Source organism: Stomoxys calcitrans, chromosome 5 (assembly GCF_963082655.1).
Source record: "Stomoxys calcitrans chromosome 5, idStoCalc2.1, whole genome shotgun sequence".
Lineage (NCBI taxonomy): Eukaryota > Metazoa > Arthropoda > Insecta > Diptera > Muscidae > Stomoxys > Stomoxys calcitrans.
The window spans coordinates 128,967,867-128,982,255 of record NC_081556.1 but is presented as its reverse complement, the minus strand read 5'-3'; positions in this window follow the sequence as shown (position 1 = coordinate 128,982,255).

Below are 14,389 nucleotides of genomic sequence, written 5' to 3'. Positions count from 1 at the left end.
ATAGATTTTCACCCCAAGAGACAATGCAAGCGCATTGTTTGACCAATCTTGCCAAAATTTTGCACAACGCTTTCCTCGACGACTACCACATTTCTGAGAAGTTTGCTCGAAATCGGTTCAGAATTAGATATAGCTCGCATATATATTTTCGTCAGACTTCGGGTAATTTGCTGTAATGTTGTCATTTGTCAACCGTAGTTATTAGAGTTCGAACACATTTGCTCGCCGAGGTCCATCAAAATTGGTTCAGAATTAGATATAGCTCCCACATTGAACCTATGGGGTAGGTGTAGGGTATTATATAGCCGGCACCGCTCGACTTTTGCCCTTCCTTACTGGTTTTGGTCTTAATAGCGTGGATGAGAAGGTATATCTATTGGAGATGTTTATAAACGATCTATACGATAGACATGTGCCAATTATTGTAGATCGAAAACAATTTGCCCCAATAATAGACCGTGGTTTAACTCTGAAATTGAGGATTTCATAAAAACTCGAGATATTGCCTACAACAAGGAGAAGCGCTGCAGTATTCCCAGTTTAAGAAATGAATTTAGATGTGAAATAGTCCTAGCAAAGACTAAAATACCACAGAAACAGTTTCGACTTGGCCCTTGATAGTAAGAGAAAGTGGCAAGAGTTAAGAAAGACTGAAGTTGGAGAAAATACAAGGAGACAGATTCCTAAAATAGAATTTCTGAATAATAAATTCTCTAACATAGATGTGCCCGTTGTTACGTCCAATGTATATGATGTCGTAGACATCAGCCACAATGATAACTCCGTTGGCTTTATTTGTGTCCTTCAAGATGATGTACTGGGTGTCATTCTGAAAATCAAATCCTCCTCAAAAACCTCAGAGTGAGTCCGATATTGCATATAATTTTGCCATATGTAACACATATATTCAATTACATTATAATGACGTCTGCCTTCCCATCAAGCTGGAAAACAACAAAGATTATTCCTGTGCCAAAATCGAGCCAATAGTTTCGAGAATGACATTGGCATTGAGTTGAAGGGACGAAAGGCTTATAGGTCTGTAGGACTTTGGTGTGGCATTACTTGCCATGCCGGGCTTGGGTATAAATACCATCCTTGCCTCCTGCCAGTCTTGAAAATAGTGGCCAGATGGAACGCCGGAAATATTCTATCAGGTCCAGGTGATGTAAATGGTTTGAAGCTCCTCAAGGCTTCCTTTACCATAAATTCTGTAATGATAAGCCTTCGATCAACTTCATTATTCCCAGATTTTGGTATCTCCGTGAGTCCCGTCGTATCATGTGGAAATGTGTTTTTATTAAAAGCCTCAGCAGGTCCTCCGTTGTCTCTGCTCTTAGGCCCAAATCGTCTACTAACGTTTCAGTGTGAACATGGGTTTTTGAGAGGTACTTTTTCATCTTGGCGGCGTCATTAACGCTATCGACCTGTTCGACGAAAAGCTTCTAGAAGGCACGTATATTAAGAATGATATACATCCAAGATATAAATTTGAATCAAACAATGCAGGGTACACCTAGTGCGAATAATCGTGGCTACATGTTTGATCCAAGTAAGGTTAGGTTGAAAAGAGGGTGAGGATTATAATCGGCCCCATGCCACTATGGACATACACCTAAGCCAGTAATCGGCTTGTTGTGTGCTCTAAATACTACAAAAGTAACCTCGAAAAATAAAATCTCAGCTAGGAGTTCGGTGCTACTTACAACATCCTTAATTGTTTTCCTAAGTTGGTTCATGTCTAGTTTTGTGTCCCCTCCTAAGTACCGGTATCTTTTAGCCGCGAAAGCTGGGCAATGGCATAGGAAATGCTCCAACGTCTCATCATCTTCCCCAAATGCCCTTAACAAGCTATCACTTGGCGCACCGATAATGCATAAGTGAGCTCGTAGATACATAGGACTACGTTATGATACCAAAAGCTATACTGACCTCCTTCTTCCAGGTTTCTTATCGTCGCCTCGATTACATTCTTCTATCGCCTTAAGCCTCATAGCCGCAGTGGCTGCCTTACAATTAATCTCTATGTCTATGGGTCGTATATCAAGAATAGTCTCCAGTTCCATAGTGGAAGTGGTCCTCATCGCACCGCCTAGGCCAAGACTACAAGTTTTCTGAATCTGTTGTGTTATTCTTATGTCGCACAGTTTTTCCATCGCAGTCCACCAAACTACTGAGGCGTTAGTAAGTATTGGTCTCCTTCCTTGGATTCAGGCCCCATTTCACAGTGGATTATATTTATAAAAAAAAATTCAGTCCCTCTTACCTTAAATACCCCGGTACTTATCTTACCTTAGGGCACCCCGGTAGCCGAGTACACTTATAGAAAATATTTGTTCAAAATTTCAAGCGGCTAGCTTGACTCCTTCAAAAGTTAGCGTTCTTTCTACAGATAGACGGACGACCGGACAGATGAACGGACATGGCTATCATGACGATCGAGAATATATATATTTTATGGGGTCTCAGACGCATATTTCGAGGTGTTACAAACAGAATGACGATATTAGTATACCCCCATTCTATGGTGGAGGGTATAACTAGGGAGTTCACACAAGGCAAGGTTCACTGATTCAGTAGCATAATCAGTAGACAACTGCGATCCATTTCGCCACAACTTGATGAAGCTGCACCCCGGTAGCCGAGTACACTTATAGAAAATATTTGTTCAAAATTTCAAGCGGCTAGCTTGACTCCTTCAAAAGTTAGCGTTCTTTCTACAGATAGACGGACGACCGGACAGATGAACGGACATGGCTATCATGACGATCGAGAATATATATATTTTATGGGGTCTCAGACGCATATTTCGAGGTGTTACAAACAGAATGACGATATTAGTATACCCCCATTCTATGGTGGAGGGTATAACTAGGGAGTTCACACAAGGCAAGGTTCACTGATTCAGTAGCATAATCAGTAGACAACTGCGATCCATTTCGCCACAACTTGATGAAGCTGTACCAATTAAAGCCCAATAGGTTTTCCCATGCTTCGAAGAAACTCTTTTCATCTCTTAACTAGTTTGGACCTCAAATGGCTTGAGGCTAGCGCCCTCAGCGTCTGCTGCTCTTAAATCAAAATCGTATCGCATGCCTTTAGAATCGCAATGATGTCTGCCGAAAAGACATAACACCCTTGCAGTAGCCTGTAGGACCCCGATGGTACATGGCCCGTCGCGACGCATTAACACTATCCCCACAGTGCATCACCAGCCTCCAAACAGAAGAGTGTCCTTAGTTCAAAGAAAGCCTAGTTCCCGACTTTCAACCAAGTTCCCGACTCCCTCCCACAACATATAGATGGAAGAGCAAAATATCGAGCATGACATTCTGTATATTTAACGGGGCACTCCCTCCTCTCTGCCCTTAAAATCAGCACCGCCACGGTACCCTGTACATTTTCAACCATTCTGCAACACAGCTGCTTGGAGCTTGATGCCAGATCTGACATTCATATGTTAGATCCGCAAACTTTAACTTCATCATCCCTGGCCTAAGCTCTTAGACATACATATCGAGTTGCGACAGGAGTCTAACGCATTTCGTCCCCTTTTTACCTCTCCTCTCGACGTTCTCTCTAAGTTTATGGCCTATGGAAAAGAAGGGAACGGGGCAGGTCCTTTTAAAATAAAACAAAGGGGAGAAAACGGTCACCCCCCATAATGATGACATTTTCCTCGTAGGCAACAGCCTTCACCATTTCCTTCGTCATAAATCCCAGCAGGCCGCATCGTCAAGATGTCTTATTGTCACAAGACAAGATGTCATGTTCGTCGTTTAAAATGTCATGGATGACTTTCGTGACAGCTATATGAAAATGTCATCAAAGATTTGTATGGACTGTCGACTGTATGTCTTCAATAATTTACCATGGTCATGCACCCTTCTTTTAAGACGGCCTGCTGGGTTGTATCTACACAATACACCAGTGGAGGTAGGATCCATGGCCGACAAAAAATCATGTATAAACTCCAAACTCATGCAATTAAGTAAAGTTGCCAATACCGACATTTTCTCTTATGTAGCCGACCACATGTCACTTCAACCGTCCTGTCCTTAGTAAACTAAACTGATAGTTGATTATATGGCCCAAATCGGTCTATATTAAATCTATATCATAAAACTATATCCAGATTTTACGTCTTGAGCCCCGGGAAGTCGCAATTGTTATGCGATTTGACTGAAGTTTGCACGTACAGCCATGTTTGTTACGACTTCTAACAACCGTGACAAGTTCGGTTCCAATCGATATAGCTCCATATAAACCTATCTTCCTAAAGTAGCGCAGAAGTTAGCATGTCCGCCTATGACGCTGAACGCCTGGGTTCAAATCCTGCCGAGACCATCAGAAAAAATGTTCAGCGGTGGTTTTCCCCTCCTAATGCTGGCAACATTTGTGAGGTGCTTTGCCATCTAAAACTTCTTTCCAAAGAGGTGTCGCACTGCGTCACGCCGTTCGGACTCGGCTATAAAAAGGAGGCCCCTTATCATTGAGCTTAAACTTGTATAGGACTGCTCTCATTGATATGTAAGAAGTTTGCCCCTGTTCCTTAGTGAAATGTTCATGGGCAAAATTTGCATTTGCAAAGTAAAATTATTTCCTTCAATAAAATTAAATTTGTGTACATTTTTAGCAAAATTCCTGGTGGTGGGTTCCCAAGTTTCGGCTTGGCCACGTTTTTACTTGTTAAACTTTTACTAAGCATAAGTTAGTGCAAAAAGCATTGCTTGGCACCATCAAACCAATCAATATGGCAATATGCAGGTCCTCAGTCTATCGGGGCAATAAGTGTTCCCTCACCACAGTATTGCATGGAATATCCCATACATGTGTTTACCTTGCCGCCAATAATGGTTGGCATTGATTTTCCAAGAGAAGACTTTGTTTACATCGAAACTGCATCATAAAAAGACTGGAAAAATTTCCGTCACCAAAACGTTTAAATTTTTTGCTCAACGCAAAAAATACAAAATTCCAACTTATACGGCAGTCTTTATGTCTGACTGCCCCCTTCTTGGTATTGATGAAATTTGGTTGGATTTCCTTAAGCAGATAATTTATTTAAAAGTAAATCAGAATAGAAACCTAAATTCGCTTTAATACGATCATTAAAATTGCAATTGGCCTAAGACGATCAAAACATTTGAACGAATTTTTGTCGCATAAATGGATGACCTCTCAATTGGTATTTGAAGAATTTGGTTAACTGCCATTTTAGATTATTTTATTGCTTATTGCTCTCATAATTGAGACCCCAAGGTATTAATTGTTTTTTTTTTATTTATGTAGTCAATTTTGCAACAATGTTTTTGAATTTGTGAATTTCACAATGTTTGTGAATTGCGTTGGTTTCGTTCTTATAGACAGAAAAAATGCGTCCTAAGTCTGGAGAATTGTACAACTACATTTAATTATATTTAATTTTTTAACCTTTTAAATAAAAACTTCTTTTTGTAAAAGTTTTTTATACCCTCCACCATAAAATGGGGGTATACTAATTTCATAACACTTCGAAATATGATCTGAGACCCAACAAAGTATTTTCTTGATCGTCTTGACATTCTAAGTCGATTCGGCCCTGTTCGTCCGCCTGTCAAAAGAATGCTAACTTTCGATGGAATATAGCTTGAAATTTTGGAGGAGACTAATTCCTCTGTAATTGGTACTTCATATAAACCTCAGCTTACTATGTGTACGGAACATAGTATGCTGAGGTTCCAATCATCGGGTATGCGTTCTTCTAGCCAGATTGCGCAGACAAGCTGATGCATTCAGCTTCTCTGCGTGTCGCTTCCGGTTTAAATAGTTCGGCCGACAACCCGTCGGCTCCTGCTGTCTTGTTGTTCTTCAGACGGGTCAGAGCTACTTGGACCTCATTCTTACTAGGAGGTAACCATTCTATACCATCGTCAGGGATTGGTTCTGCTGTATCCTCTTCGCCACCATCGTCGGATACGAGCAGCTTGATAAAATGTTCTTTTCATATCCTTGGCACATTATCTGTATCAGTTACCAGATTTCCTTCTTTGTCTCTGCAGGAAGATGTTTGATTCTTTTGTAGACTTTCCTGACTTCATTCTGCCTCCTATACATCTCAAGTACTTTTCTCGCCATGCTCAGACGGATGCGAACCTTTGCTGCAACAAGGTAAAATTGCAGATTGTGCCCATGAACATTACACTAAGGAACAGGGTTAAACTTCTCACAATCATTGAACGGCGTGCCGCAGTGCGCCACCTCTTTGGAGAGAAGTTTTACATGGCTAAGTACCTCACAAATGTTGCCAGCAATAGGGGGGGAAAACCACCGCTGAAAAATTTTGTATGATGGTCTCGCCAAGATTCGAACCCAGGCGTTCAGCATCATAGGCGGACCTTCTAACCTCTGCGCTACGGTGACTGCTGCAACAAGGTAATGATCCGAATCTATGGTTGCTCCTCGGATCGATCGTACTTCTAACACGCTGGATGAAGGCCTTCCATCTATTGTATTACAACATGATCAATTTAGTTTCTTGTTGTTGTAGCACTGTGCTGTACACTGAGGCGGCAGCCCTTGCCGATGAAGGGTTTCATCGGGTCAATCCGGTACGTACAACCGTCTGCCATGGGATTGATTTGGTTTCTTATGTTTTGATCAGGTGACAACCATGTGAATCCTTCGATATTGAAATCCGATGCTGCTAACTATCATGTTCTTTTCCGCGGCGACATCTGTAAGCCTCAATCCATTATGGGGAGTTTCTTCGTGTAGGCTACAATTAGCCGATTGTTGGACCAAAGATATTTTCCTTCCCTATCATTGCATTAAAATCTCCCAGAACGATTTTAATGTAATGGCAGGGCAGCGGCGCTCATAGAAAATATCATTTGTCTGTTCGTCGGGGCATGGGCACAAATAAGTCTGATGTTGAAGAATTTGGCATTTATGCGGGTTGTGGCTAGCCTCTCATCCACCGAATTAAAGCTGGAGACAAGGTGTTTCAGTCGCCGACTAACCACCAATCCACAGCCAAATTCATGCCTCGTATTGTGGCAGCTATAGTATAGTTCGTCACCATTTGATGTTGTTGTGACGCCATTTCCGGTACATCGCACTTCCTGTAAGGTCGTTATATCTGCCTGGTACTTCTCTAATACATCCTCCAGTGCGTATACTGCACCTTCTCTATAAAGAGTGCGGACATTCCAAGTGCAGATCAGCAATTCATGGTCCTTTTTTTCGTTTTCATGGGTCGTCAACGTTAGGAGGGTCCGTTTTTATACCCTCCACCGTTATTCTGCTTGAAACACCTCGAAATATGCGTCTGAGACCCCATAGAGTATATATATTCTTGATCGTTATGTCATTTTAAGTCGATTTAGCCATGTCCGTTTGTCTGTCCGTCCGTCCCGAAGAATTAAACATCAAACCGATGGCTTTGGTGCATGCACATCCTCCTTCAGAGACAAAGAAGGAAATCTGGCAACTGACACAGATAACATGCTGAGGATATGGAAAGAACATTTAACCAAACTGCTAGTGTCCGACGTTGGCGGCGAAGAGGATACCTCAGAACCAATCCCTGATGATGGTATAGAATGTTTACCTCCTAGTCAGAATGGGGTCCTAATAGCAGTTACCCGACTAAAGAACAACAAGGCAGCAGGAGCCGACGGGTTACCCGCTGAACTATTTTAGACCGCAGGCGACGCATCAGCTTATCTGCGCAATCTTGCTAGAAGAACGCATACCCGATGATTGGAACCTCAGCATACTATGTCCCGTTCACAAGAAAGGAGACAAGACGGAATGTGCCAACTACAGAAGAATAAGTCTCCTCCCCATCGCATACAAGATACTCTCGGGCATACTGTGTGAAAGATTAAAACCTAAAGTCAATGAGATAATTGGACCCTATGCGGCTTTAGACCAGGTAAATCCACCCTAGACCAGATATTCACACTGCGCCAAATCCTGGAAAAGACCCGAGATGGACGAATCACCACCTACCATCTCTTTGTTGACTACAAAGCCGCCTTCGATACTCCTTTACGTTCAAAGGTATTTCAAGCCATGCCTGAGTTTGGTATCCCTACAAAATTAATAAGACTCTGCGGAATGACAATTGCTGATACGCGTTCCTCAGTAAGATTAGCAAAGAATCTCTCCGAACCATTTAATACCAAACGAGGTTTCAGACAAGGAGACAGCCTATCGTGTGATCTCTTTAATATCCTGCTGGAGAAGATTATACGTGATGCAGATGTGAATAGATATGGCACACTAATCACAAGAGAACACATGCTACACGCCTATGCCGACGACATCGATATCATAGGTCGGTCACCGGAAGTAGTAACTGCAGCCTTTGAAAGAATCGAAATAGAAGCTAAAGAAGCTCCAGCAAAGAAGTCTTTTGAAGGCAAACACGGTGGTATACGCAAACCTGGAAGACCAAAAGCCCAATGGAAAGATCAAGTTGTGGGAGACATCTCAAAACTTGGTGTCAGAGATTTTAGAATGAGCGCAGAAGATCGAGGCGCTTGGAACGCTATCCTACGTTCGGCTAGTGGAACAAATATTCTGTCATAGCCAATTAAAGTAAGTAGTATATCCGTATAGGCAATTGTACGTATGGGGTTCTCATCTCTGTTTATCCGTGTTGGATATTTCGTCCGTTTTAGATCCGTATTGGGTTTTAGTCCGCTTTGTTGGCGACCATGTTTTTGATCTTGGGAATGATGGGGGGTGTTGATGTGGGGTGTTGATGTGGGTCGGGGAAATGGCTTTGGCTGTTATCCCTTCAGATGATCAGTTTGGGGTTCAACTGGTAGTAGCTTCGGCTACGAGGTCTGACCGGAGTCCGAGGTCTGAACCGGAGTCGTTTAGATCCGTATTGGGTTTTAGTCCGCTTTGTTGGCGACCATGTTTTTGATCTTGATGATGATGGGGGGTTTGGGGAGGGTCCGGGAAATGGCTTTGGCTGTGAACAGTTTGGGGTTCAACTGGTAGTAGCTTCGGCTACGAGGTCTGACCATCTGGTACTACGGGAGTCGGGTGACCCTGGGATTTCGATCCCAGCCCGACTATGGTGAGGCCCCAGTGGGGAATAATGTGGTGGCTATGGTTTGAACCCGTATCGTGGATAGAGCGTAAGCTCGATGTGGATTTGCATTGCAACCGGGTGCCGTGACCTATAGGTCGGAAGGAGTTTTAGATAGTGCTCCGCTGCTAACCAAGGGAGAGAACACGTACTAACAACGTGAATTCGAATTGGTACCCATGCATAATAGCCTAAGCTATGTATGGGGGCCTTGTTGGACGCATTATATTCACCCGGGATTAAGAGCCCTGTAGGATTGAGCCAACACGGCAGGTGCCTGCATTAAACACCCTTAGAACGTGTCTCAAGCTTACTCACCTATAACTTTTGTCGATCACACAGAAATTAAAGTATCAAATACAATTCTTTTACAATTAAACAGAAACATTTATTGAATTTTTTTTTTTAATTGAAGCATTTTGTTTTTTAAAGGTACATGTAATAGAATATTTACAAATAAATCTATTAAAAATATCAAAGCAACCAAATCTTATGGGGTATTCTATCTTAAAGCTATGTAACACAAAATCGGAGCTCGTTCTGGTGTGTCCAATTAGAACATTTTGGGGGTTTGTTTTTAAACACTTAGCATTGGATGTGGAGCGTTGTTAAAGTGCTATGGACTTAAAAGTTCCTTTCTGGGGGCTCATAAAAAGGAACCTTCAGTTGTTTTGTGGCTATTGGTTGGAAGGTAGATATCTATCTGTTACATAACAAGTAATTGTTTAAGAAAAGGCTTACAAATATTTTTTTTTTAATATACATACGTACATATATATATTTATATCTATAGTATTAATACCCTTAATAAATAATTTTATTAAAACAGACTTGGTAAACAAACATTTCTTTTTCTTTAGTTTATTTTTCTTTTGCTGAATACAGGTTTTACTTAAATTAAGACTAACTTAAATAATGTTTTTATAATTAAAATGGCACTTTGTTCATTAGATTACCGATCATAATTTATTCCAAACATGTACACAAGCTATTATTGATTATGGCAAAACTTAACAATTTAATATGTAGATTTTTTTTTTGTTTTTTCTTCTTAACTAACTTTGATATTTTTTATTATAAATGTGTGATTACAAAATCTTATAATTTAAAATTTTTACAAATTTTTTGTTATTGTACTTATACTATAGCACAAGTCTTGTTATCAAAAAAAGTTGGGGTTTTTGTTTCTTAGTTATTCGTTGGTTGCATGAGGTGTCATGAAAACAAATTTATAGAAAACATTGCAATGAAGAGAAAACACTATCAAAATTGTCAAAAGTCAAGTTTTAAATATGTTGAATTATTTTTTTATATCCATACACGCCGTTTGCAACACATCGAAATATTCCTTTTCATTCCTATAACGTATACACTCAGAGAAATTTATTATTAAAATCAGCAAAACACGTTTTGGATGACTGCCTCATTTTCAAATGACAGGAAAAAGTCGGCAAAAAATGGAGCAGCAGTAATATTTTACAAACACAGCTAACATATTCTGCAGTTTTTAGACGGCAAATTGTTTATTGTAACCTTTTTTATACCCTCCACCATAGGATGGGGGTATACTAATTTCGTCATTCTATTTGTAACACCTCGAAATATGCGTCTAAGACCCCATAAAGTATATATATTCTTAATCGTCGTGACATTTTAAGTCGAACTAGCCATGTCCGTCCGTCTGTCTGTCGAAAGCACGCAAACTTTTGAAGGAGTAGAGCTAGCCGCTTGAAATTTTGCACAAATACTTCTTATTAGTGTAGGTCGGTTGGGATTGTAAATGGGCCAAATCGGTCCATAACCTGATATAGCTGCCACATAAACCGATCTTGGGTCTTGACTTCTTTAGCCTCTGAGGGCGCAATTCTCATCCGATTTGACTGAAATAAACACATAGTGTTTTTTATAGTTGCACATAGTGTTCTGACGCACTTCCAACAACTGTGCGAAGTATGGTTCAAATTGGTTCATAACCTGATATAGCTGCCATATAAACCGATCTTGGGTCTTGACTTCTTGAATTTTTTGAAAGCGGAATTCTTATCCGATTTGACTGAAATTTTGCACATAGTGTTTTGATATCACTTCCAACAACTGTGCGAAGTATGGTCCAAATCGGTCCATACTCTGATTTAGCTACCATATAAACCGATCTTGGATCTTGACTTCTTGAGCCTCTAGAGGGCGCAATTCTCATCCAATTTTACTGAAATTTTGCACATAGTGTTTTGATATCACTTCCAACAATTGTGCGAAGTATGGTTCAAATCGGTCCATAACCTGATATAGCTGCTATATAAACCGATCTTGTGTCTTGACTTCTTGAGCCTCTAGAGAGCGCAATTCTCATCCAATTTGGCACAGATTTTGTACAACGTCTTCTCCCATGGCCTTCAACATACATGTGAAATATGACACAGCTCCCATATAAACCGATCTCCCGATTTTGCTTCTTGAGCCCCGAATTGGACTATAACTTGATATAGCTTCACCTCCTCCTTCGTCCATATTCATTATTCTTTGTTTGCCTAAAAAGAGATACTGCGCAAAGAACTCGACAGATGCGATCCATGGTGGAGGGTATATAAGATTCCGCCCGACCCGACTTAGCACGCTCTTACTTGTTTTTTTTTTTTCTTTTTTTTTCTTTTCACGTAACCAACACTCAGGGATTGTCCCCTATATATGCAGTGCATTGCGTTGGCAATTAGGAAACTTAAGGGTTGGAGGGGGGAAAGAGGGAGTCGTGTTTATTGGTATTAGTTTTAAATTTCTGAAAGTCGATGTCAGTGGGAAAGACATTAGCTTGTAGTCGATTCTACATACGAATGGTTCGGGCGAAAAATTAGTTTTCTCGTTAATGCATGGTCCGGTCGACTGGCCAATCGATTGCAAACGGGTGTGAGTTCCTAGCATGTCTTGTCTTCCTGGTGAACATCCTAACGTCAGGGATAAGAAGACGAATATCCCTGGAACACACGCCATGAAAATAACGATAGAGCAAAACAACGCTACCCACATTCCGACGATGTTCCAGGGAAGCAATAGAGTTGGATAACCTACTATCCCCAATCAACACCATCGCTCTCCGTTGAACCCAGTCAAGTAGCTCCAAGGATGATTTCGGAGCTCCTGCCCATATATGAGAGTTATATTCCATTCTCGACCTGATGTAGGTAGTATAGATATTGAGAAGATCAGAAGAGGTGAAATATTTCTTGCACCGCTTAAAATACCCCAAACACTTGAATGCTTCTTTCGACACTTTGAATACGTGTTTTAACCAACGGACATCAAATTGTATCTTCATGCCCAGAACATCAAGAGCATTTGACTGCTCAATATCTATACCGTCGATAGATATCGGCGATTGAAGTGGGTCAGTGAATCGCTGTGAGACAAAAAACAGCACTGCGTCTTCTGTGCGTTAAAGTCTACTCTGTTCATTCTACCGCACTCGGAAATGACCAACAAATCCTGGGAGAGCATCTCATCCATAATGCGCCTCCTGTCCACAATTTCTTGAGGACTGGGCCTATGGTCGAATGAATATGAATGACACAGCCTACTGTCATCGGCAAATGAGTAGACTGGATTCGAAGTCTGACCCAATAGATCGGACAGAGCCTTGTGGCACACCTGCGGTCAATGTATACTCATCTGATGAGAACCCATCTACAACAACTAGTATAGTGCGATCTCTGAGAAAGCTCGAACGAAGTTATTACCGACAAGCTTTGATAAAAGTGCAGCGTGCCAGACCCTACCAAATGCCTTGGAGATATCCAGAGCCACGACCTTACACTCACCAAACTGGTAGATAGAGCGACTCCATTGTTGCGACAAAAATGCCATTAGGTCTCGCGTAGAGCGATTTCTGCGGAACCCATACTGTCTGTCTGTTGTATACAAAAACTGATCGCTTCGAGGCTGGGAAAGAGGCGGCGTGAAAAGCAGAATACGAAAAGGACGCTGAAATGGTGCAGTGATCGGAATTACCAAGAGGCGCAAGGATATTAACTTCATACTTTTCAGAGTACGAAGTTCAGAATAGGTCAAGAGAGTTATGTTGGTGCCCTTCGACACATGAAATGTGTGTCGGTTCATTCACTAGTTGCATCAAACCATTCTGGGCGGCGAATAGCTCGACGTATTGACCCTCCGCAGTCGTATGTCCCGAATGGGAAAGCCAAGAGGAGTTATGGACATTGAAATCGCCAGCAATAAGGATTTCACTGTCCGGAGAATCCTCTAAGATTGTAGTAATTGAGTCGGAAAGGGAGTCAAAGCCGCTTAAGGAAACCCCCCTTTCTTAGTTTGGACTTCTATATATAAACCCTAAGTAAAGTACGTGTGTTTCAATCCTAAATTTAACCCGAATGGAATTAAATTCCGGATCTTGTGAGCCCAAGTGTTGCTGCCTATGGAACACTATATCATTGCGTACATATAGCACAAGGCCTCTTTGGGGGATAAAAAGAGATAGAGTGTGATACCCTGGAATGTGAAAATCCTGTGGATCAGAATCCTCACCCACCTGAAACCTAGATAAAGCGAGGACATCAGGTCGATGATAATGAACATGGGAGTATACCGCGAAAAAGTTCGAACGTATCCCTCTTATGTTGGCCAAAAGTATTCTAAACTCACCAAACATTATGCCAATCAGAAATATTAAACGTTATCAGTGTGTACAGTGTATTCAAACCTGATCTTTTATCGCCGTGAATACCCCTACTGTTTAGTGTTATGCCTTAAACAGCGGGGTGACAGCGACAAGTGAACAAGAGCGTCAACCACTGCACACGAAGCGGGAAAGGAAAGAGGCAACGAATACACCACAAACAGAAAGACATGAAAGCCCTTTGTGTGGTGGAAAAAAAAACAACGATTCGCGAGTGCTGCCCGGCGCAGGTAGCGACGGATGGTTTATTGTTGTTATTGTCGTAGTTTCGGCTGCATTTTTAAACAGGTGAAGAGGCTGAGGCGCGTATTATTGTTATTGTTGTTTAAAATGTCAAATAAATACTTTTTATTTGTATTTGTTATTAATATCTGAGACCAAACAAAGTTTTCCTCTTCTTTATCCTCTTGAGATTTTGAGTCGATTTATCCATATCCGTCTGTCCGTCTGACGAAAGCACCCTAACTTTCGCAGTAGTAAAGGTAGGCGCTCAAAATTTTGCACAAATACTTGCTATCAGTGTAGGTCGGTTGGGATTGTAAGTAGTTGATATCAATCCATGTTTTGATACAGCTGCCACATAAACCGATCTCGGATCTTGACTTATTGGGCCTCTA